This window comes from Orycteropus afer, unplaced genomic scaffold (assembly GCF_000298275.1).
Source record: "Orycteropus afer afer isolate SDZICR_OR568_19922 unplaced genomic scaffold, OryAfe1.0 scaffold00030, whole genome shotgun sequence".
In the NCBI taxonomy this organism is placed as follows: domain Eukaryota; kingdom Metazoa; phylum Chordata; class Mammalia; order Tubulidentata; family Orycteropodidae; genus Orycteropus; species Orycteropus afer.
Window position 1 is genome coordinate 5,093,907 of NW_006921617.1, and position 9,147 is coordinate 5,103,053.

Below are 9,147 nucleotides of genomic sequence, written 5' to 3' on the forward strand. Positions count from 1 at the left end.
AAGAGAGAGAATAAAATGAAACCCCCTATACCTTTACCTAGCTTCAACAATGATTCATTCTTGACCATCCTTGTTTCATTTATGGCCCTAACCACTTCCTTGTAACTCTCCATTATTTTAAAGCAAATCACAGTTGTATATCTTTTTACCCACAGATGTCCTAAAACATAACCCTAAAAGATGATGACTTTTTATGTGTTGTTTTTAAAAGGCCTCTTCTTAAACAACTTTTTGAAAAATGACAATGCTAAAGACATTCTCTAAGATAACATAATTCAAGAAATATAGAGGATAAAGCATAGGGACAACAGAAAAAAAAATTATAATAGTAATCACAAACTCACTGTTGTTGAATCGATTCCAACTTACAGCGACACTACTTGACAGGGTAGAACTGTCCCACAAGGTTTCCAAGGCTATGAATCTTACACTGTTAAGGACTGTTAAGACTACAAGGCTATCAGTCAAGACTGCCATGTTTCTCTCACACATCGTTTCATGTGTTCAAACCACCAGCATTTTGGTTCCCAGGCAAGCACTTTAACCACTGTGCCACCAGGGCTCCTAAAATTGTAATAGCAGACTCCAATTTTTAGCTTCAAAGAAAAAGGAAAAAACAGAACAGCACAGATTCTTTTTCTCACTTCAAAGAAGCAACATAGTCACCATATATTTGAGCCAGCTATTGATAGTGAACTATTTAGAAGTCCTTAAACTTACAGATGGCTAACAAAAATTAGTCTTGTTAGGAGATGAAATACTGAACAGAGTTTGAGAGAGATAATTTGCTTTGATTTTCTAACTTTTACAAATATAAATCTAATGAGTACTACTAAAAAAAAAAAAAAAAACTCACAAGAATCACAAAATATCCTAGGAAGTAATCCTACAGGAATTATTGCTCCTATAAAGAAATTATTCGGAGCTCTGGTAGCATAGTGCCTAAGGCATGTGACTCCTAAACAGAGGCTGGTAGTTCAAACCCACCAGCCACTCCTTGGAAGGAAGACTGGGCAATCTACTTCCGTAATGATACTGCCTCAGCAACCCAAGGTGGGGTCGCTGAGTCGGGGCCGACTCGATGGCACATAACAACAACAACATAGAAGAAATATAAATTGAAAATAATTTAATACACATCATTCTTTGAGACTAGACAAAAACTCCTGGAAAAAAAAAAAAAGCATTTCTATGAAGTAGAGGTCATACTCATGTACTGTAAAGCACTAGGAATCAGACTTAAATTTTACAAAATAATAAACATTCAGAGTCCTACTTACCCATTCAGAGTGAAACGTAACAGAAACACCACTAATTCAGAGTGAAACATAACAGAAACGCTACTAATAATTACTGCTTATCTCTCTATTGTTTGTATTTTCTTTCTTGATATCCTTTATTATTCTTTTCAGTATAAAGATGTTGTTGTTGTTGTTGTTATGTGCCGTCAAGTCGGCCCCGACTCATAGCGACCCCTCCTTGGGTTTCCGAGGCAGTTATCACTACGGAAGTAGGATTGCCCAACCTTCCTTCCGAGGAGTGGCTGGTGGGTTTGAACCGCCAGCCGTCTGGTTAGCAGGCAAGTGTCTTAGCCACTATGCTACCAGAGCTCCCCAGTATAAAGATAGTAATAAAATATTATTAAATAACTATTTGCAAGACAGTCTTCATACCATTTTTGATGCCTACACAAATATATAACACAATGTTTTGAGCTGGGACTTAACAATCCCAATCTTGCTCCATCTTCATAACTGAAACACCCAGGGCAGCATATATATGTCATCTAATCTAAAAAAATACGGGTACCATACACCTGTCGAAGGCTGGTAGTACAAACCCACCAGCCACTCCGCAGAAGGAAGACTGGACAATCTACTTTGGTAAAGATTTACTGCCTCGGAAACCCAAAGGGGGTCGCTATGAGTCGGAATCAACTCAATGGCAGTGAGTTTGGTTTCTTATACACCTGCACACACCTGCCAAGCAAAATAGAATACAATAAGTGAGAAGTATAGAAGAATACATCAGTGTTCTTTAAAATAAAGTCCTATTTAAAACGACAGTTATTACTGCATCTCATAGAGACTAAAATTATCTTAGATAGACATTGGCCCACAGAAGAGCTTTGACTTGGCAAGTAAGAGAATAAGCTATTATGCTTGGGAAAAAAAAAAAAAATTACACATTCTCCTTCTAAAGAACTTCTAGAATTATGGAAAGAAAGGCAAAGGATTTTCTCCTGACATTCCAAGTTCTAATTGTCCTATTTAGGATATTAACATAAATTAATCTTATAGTATTTTATATACAAACTACAAGTCAAGCACATAACAACAACAACAATAGAGAAACACTACATGATATTCTTTAGCTGGGAATCAAACAAATCTGTCCTCGAAGAAGTATAGCCAGAATACTCCTTGGAAGCAAAAATGGCCAGACTTCATCTCACCTACTCTGCTCATGTTGTCAGAAGGGACCATTCCCTGTAGAAAGTTATCATGCTTGGAAAAGTGGAGGATCAGCGAAAAAGCGGAAGACCCCCAACAAGATGGATTGACAAAGTTGCTTAACGATGGGCTCAAGTACAGCAAGGACTGTGAGGATGGCGTACAACTGGGCAGTGTTTCCTTCTGTTGTACACAGGGTCACTAAGAGGCAGAGCCAATTCGATGGCACCTAACAACAACAACATGATCTTAGAATGGGAGAAAGATTACTTAAAGTCACTTTTCCTAAATTCTACAAGGAAAAGAAGCAAAGAAATGTAAATATGGATTAAACATGTAGAGGAGAACACCCCTCACTTTGTTCTCCCTGTCTTTCAATCCCATCCACTCCTCTCTTCATAAATATGTAGCAATACTGATCTCTAAAATACTCAAGTAGCATAAGTACATAAAGCTTTTAGAATTGGTGTTGTTGTTGTTGTTGTTATGTGCCGTTGAGTTGGACCCGACTCATAGCGACCCCTCCTTGGGTTTCCGAGGCGGTATCACTATGGAAGTAGATTGCCCAACCTTCGTATCATAACACTATAATTCAGTATGTGATTACTAACTACACTCATTAAGGTCCAATTCCAGAAAATAGAGGGACTCAAAGCAAATTATAGTATAAAAGTCAGGAAATAGATGTAAATCATCATGTGTTTCTCAGGAACGGCCAATGTGTGTGGTTCTTGTGCCACTATTCTCCATCTTCTAGGACAATGGCATATAACCTAAGTCCCAGTACTACTTCCAACTAAACTTACTGGATGTATAGTAAGTTTAGAATCTTAACAATGCTCTACCAAAATCCTATCATGGGAGTTGAAATTTACTTGCCATGCCTAATCTACACTAAAACTCAAGTTTGGTAAACCTCAGAATATGCTTTTCCTTTAAATTAAAGGGTTTTTCTAAACACTTTAAAATTTGCTCAAATGAATTCCATATTATATTACCAGCTTTTATGGGAATAAGTAAATGTTGTTTCAGGTGAAAAAACCTATACATTTCTGTTTTAAAAAAATTAAAATGTGCTTACTGTATGATTCCACCTCAGTTCTGGGTAGTGGAAAACTAACCTATGAGAGAATTACACTGAGTTATTGCTTTTGAGAGAACAAGGGTGCAGACTGACTGAGAAGTAGGAATGAGGGAACTTTCTGCAGTGGTGATAGGGCCCTATTTCTTGACAAGGAAGATTTGTGTTACACAGGGAATGCACTATCAAAATTTATCCAATAGTACACTTCGGATATGTGCATGTCATTGTATGTAAATTTTACCTAGAAAAAAAAAAAGTAAACAAATATTGAATTTAGTTAATGATATGCATGTTTAAATATTTAGGAAAAAGTCTTTGAAATGTATTTAAAAATTAAAATGGATAGCTGAATAGATACATGATGAAGCAAATGTAGCAACTACAAAGAATCTTGGTGATTAGTATTATAGAGTTGTTCACTTTTCTATATTCTATGTTTTCTTCAACTTTTCCATGTTCAAAACTTTTTGTAATAAAACATTTTCATAAATAATGTTAAATAACAGGGCATGTACACTGTAAATGCAGACTCTAGTTTTTTTCTTTTTGCATAAATTCTAATATACCCATACCAAACTAAAATGAGTTCAATCTCTCTCTTCACTGAACCCTTCATTAAACCAAAAAAAAAAAAAAAAACCACCAAACTCACTACCATCGAGTCGATTCCGACTCACAGTGAACCCCACTGGGTTAGCAAGGCAGTAAATCTTTACATAAGTAGATTGCCCCGTCTTCCTTCCATGGAGTGGCTTGTGGGTTTGAACCACTAACATTCTGGTTAGCAGTCAAATGCCTTTGGCACTAAGCCATGAGAGTTTGAACCTTTCATTAGTCCTATTTAAAAAAAGAATGAAATAAAACATCTGAATCCCACCTCTCTTCTCATTCTTATGGCATAGTGCCTAAGGGTAACCAGAAGGCTGGCGGTTCAAACCCACCAGCCACTCCAGCCACTCCTCGGAAGGAAGGTTGGGCAATCTACTTCCATAGTGATACCACCGCCCAGGAAACCCAAAGAGGGTATTCTGGTTACCTAGTGCCGCTCTGACAAGAAATATACCACAAACGGGATGGCCTCAACAAACAAGAGTTTATTCTTACAATTTGGAGGCTTTGAATCCAAGTTCAAAGTGCCAGGATCTAAGGGCTGGGTGAAAGCCCCTCAACCTTGGGGTCCACCTCTGCCTCCTGCTCCCGGCCCACTAGAGCTAGAGGTGTTTCTACACTCAGACAACCACTGGCTGCTGAGGCTGAGAAGCCCCAAGGTTGATAAGGAAAAAGGCACAGTCCCAATGATACCAAACCACACAGCAGGCCATTACCTTAAGTCCATTTGTAAGTTCCAAGGTTGGCAGAGCATAGTAGGCTGCTGAGCAACGACACGGCTATATGCAGGGTCCAAGTGTGCCATAAGCTAGACACCATTCCCAAGGCTTCTCCTTATATACAGGAAGCAGACCATATCCCAAAGGCAGCTACTCAGCTGCTTGTGGTAGATCCCATCATGGAGATGACTGCCAGTCTCATCAGGCAAATAACTACCACCAGCTGCCCAGCCACTCAACCAGGCACAGCCAAGTTGACACAAAAACATAACCAACCACAGAGGGGTCGCTATGAGTTGGATCCGACTAGACAGCAGCAGGGACTTTGGCTTTTTTTTTTTTTTTTTGGTCTCACTCTTATAAGGAAGGAAAGAAAAGAAACTGCTTAAATCTTAATACTAGTAGTAGGACAGTCCAATCAGCCACTGAGGGTCAATTGCTTCAATAAATAAAATAATTACTGATGCTTTTCTTCTCCTACTCAATTTTTATTTCAACTTCTCAACAAAAATGCTGACCATAAGGATGCTCAAACCAAAATCAAACTCACTGCCACTGAGTTAATTCCAACTCATAGCAACCCCCATAGGGTTTCCAAGGCTCTAAATCTTTACAGAAGGAGACTTCCTCATCTTTCCTCTGAAGAGCAGCTGGTGGGTTCAAACCATCGACCTTTGCTTAGCATTAGATGCCTTAACCACTACATGACCAGAATTCCTTACAAAGATGCTAAGCGCCTGTAATTCATACCCTGAAAATATTTCTCCTTATCCACTGATAACTGGAAAGTCAGAGACATTTGGCAGACTTAAGTCTCACTGATTATTTCATATAAAACGTATGTTATAAATTCTCTGAAGATTTCTCCCAATTCAAAATAATTGGTTACAAGAGAAAATATGATTCAAGATTAACAAAAAAAGTTTTATATTCTAAATCAAGTTATTAGCTCAGTTTTATTTCAATACAATGAAAGTTACTATATTAGTAATGCATTAATAACTTTTTTTCCTTATAGTAACAAAGTCTTACTATCTGGAGAGTGATAGTTCAATGTACTTGGCCATTTATTTACTAATGTCTACAATGCTACTAGGGAAGATATGCAAGTAATCCAGCCACTTGAAGAAATACGTATTTTAAAGATGAAAAATATTTGTAATAACTGTAAAACTCCCTGCCTTATCTCCAAATGTAAATTCTTAAAGGCACCCAAGTAATAAACAAATACAAAACTACTAATAACATGTAGTTTATTTTCCAAAATTATTGCCTTAAAAAAAAAAAAAAAGAAAGAAAACCAAAATTATTGCCTTTTTTGTCAAAAATTAAGACTAGATAATTTGAATTAATTTTCTCATTCACCAAAATTATTCACACATGCCGTGGATTTAAGAGGCTTTATTTTTAAACTTCTGAGTGATAATTAGTTCTCAAAATTTAAAAATGATTAGACTTTTTGTGCTTTTGCTATAAATTAAGTCAGCTTTTTATCTTTTGCTCATTAAAGTTAAAATATTAAGTTAAATTTAGCTTTTGCTCAATCATTAATGAAATCGCTTCTTCACAAATGTCCTAAGGAAAACCTTCTAACATCTAGACTCCTGAAGAGTTTCTATTTTATTATTTAAATATCATCAGTAGTCTATAATCCAAACCATCACTCTTTAACTTTTAAAGAAACGACTCAAAGATAAAAATGTTAAACTCAATATTTGTAGTTCGAGTATATAACATCATGTAACAAAACTACCATGCCAGAAATGACAGATGGCCAAGAAGATTAACCACTTACAAGAACTGAATTTTTAGATGAAATACCAAGAACTACCAATTAGTTCCATATTCAGTATTACAAGCATTTGTAGATCAAAATACAAAAAGCCACTACACTATTGGTAGTAAATAAAAAACTAACTAAAAGAAATTGTGAACAATTCTTAACAACTAAGTTAATTTACTTAAATGAGAACATTAGCAAAGCCCAAGAAGACAATGAACAATCATCAGTGAGAAACGAAAGATAAGGTGCAGTGACAAACTAAAATTTTATAAGAGGGAGGCCTCTTCAATCAAAGATAAAAATGCATCATTACATAAGATAATAAGTAATAGTATTATAAAACCTAAATCTTGCAACGGTAAATTGGGAATATTCTTTTTATAACTTTATAATCTGTCATTAAATAAAATACTCCTACACTATTTTTCAAACCATTACTGGAAACTATGTCCTGAATTGCATGGACCACAGATTTAATCCAGTATGTTAATTCTCCTACCTTAAATGATTATTTGCCCTATTTCTTTCATGCTGCATATGATACTTCATGATGTTTTTAACTCCTGACTTTCTCCTCCTTGCTTAGACCTCAGATTAAATTGGACTATGGCTTACAATCAACCCAAAGATGATATTCTTAAATTGTTTTCAAACTTGAGTAATAGTAAATTAGGTGATTTGAAAGGATACTCTAGTTCAATACTCTCTGTGGCATATTACCATACAGTTCGGATGCCCCATGTACATTGTAATGCATCTTTAGCATCTAGCTGCTGAGTTTTGTCATTTTAAATAGCCAGGTATAAATGCTAACATCAAATATGTTCACTAAAACTAAAACAAACAAAGTACAGGGAAAATTAAATTATCCCACATTCTTTTCAGAATGAAAGCAGGAAATTATAAATTAAAAAAAAAAATTCTCCATTAGATTTTTCTATTATATTTTTTCTTGGTGGAAATTATTTCTAATATATAGCAGGTTGAATATCCAAAGTTTAAATACACTCTTAAGATACTGCCAGATAGAGTTTTCTGTTTCAGGGCACACCAGAAACCTAGAACACCAAAACCTAGGACACCTTGCCAGGACACCAAAACCAAAGAAAAAGACACCAGATTCTAATCTCAGATCTTAATTGACTGCCACTGGAAAAAGTCACTTAAAATTCTGGATTCTCAGTTTTCTCCTTGCCCCTGCCTTATCATAAAATTATTTTAAAATCCATTGTACATACATGACATACTTTTAAAACCTTACATTAACAATAAAGTATTACTTCAGTTTAGGGGACTATCTGCTACAGATACTCACTAAAGATTAGCACTGATTCTGTGAAGGCAAACACTGATACACGGGTAGACAGATGAGTGCACAGGCTGAACTATTAGGTATGCCTATGTAAGGGGGAAAGTTGCCACTTCTCGGAAGGAAGGTTGGGTGCTTCTGTAGTGATACTGCTTCAGAAACCCAAGGAGGGGTCGCTATGAGTGGGGTCCAACTCAACGGCACCTAAGAACAACAACATGTAGTGGGGAGTGGGCCCAAGATCATGTATAGGGTTGACAGATAATGTTTCTACATGTGTATCTGTATGTTCTGTAAGAATTCCCAGGTGTATAGGAGAGCTGTGAAGGGGCAAAGTTGTCATTTCTTGGCCACAGCCAGCTACCCAGAGGGACTGAGTAGTTGGAACTGTGGGTTCGGGACCATAGTCGCAGGGAACATAAAGCTCAACTGGCATAACATACTACAAAAAACAATGCTCTACATCCTACTTTGGCAAGTAGCAACTGGGATCTTAAAAGCTTGCAAGCAATGGATGAACTTGGAGAACATTATGCTGAGTGAAATAAGTCAAACACAAAAGTACAAATATTGTATTAGTCCGTTATTATAAAAGTTAAGGAAAGGTTTATCTGTAGAAGGAAATTTTCTTTGTTGGTTACCAGGGGTGGGAGGGGAGGGAAGGGAATGCCATTAGATAGATAGAGATAAGTATTGATTTGGGTGAAGAGAAGGGCAGTGTACCAAAGGTGAGTGACCAATATGGCACCACTGAGAATGAGAAAGACATAGAGAGGTACATGGGAAGTACATACCACAAATATGAACCGTTTTGCACATACAGTAATGCATTGTCTGTGAAGGTAAATATGGGTATATGGATAGATAGATGGGTGGACAGGCTAAACGATTACGTATGTCTATGAAATGGGGAGGGTATCCAAGAACATATATATGGTTGGCAGACAATGGTCCTATGAGTTTATGTGAATGATCAGAATTCTCAGGTGTATAGTAGCGCTGACAAGGGGCAAGGCTGTGGTCACTGCTTGGTCACAGTCAGCTACCCAGATGGACTGAATAATTGAACATGCGGGCCTGGGACCATAGTCGCAGGGGACATCAAGCTCAATTGGCATAACATACTATACAAAACATCGCTCCACCTCCTACTTTGGTGAGTAGCGACTGGGATCTTAAAAGCTAGCAAG

At 36.9% G+C, this 9,147-nt stretch overlaps 1 protein-coding gene across 1 annotated transcript in view; it reads right to left on the reverse strand.

Moving 5' to 3' along the window:
* Window positions 1-9,147, reverse strand: part of TAF4B (TATA-box binding protein associated factor 4b) — a 254,922-nt gene that overhangs the window by 178,670 nt on the left and 67,105 nt on the right. The gene's annotated exons all lie outside the window — the stretch shown is intronic.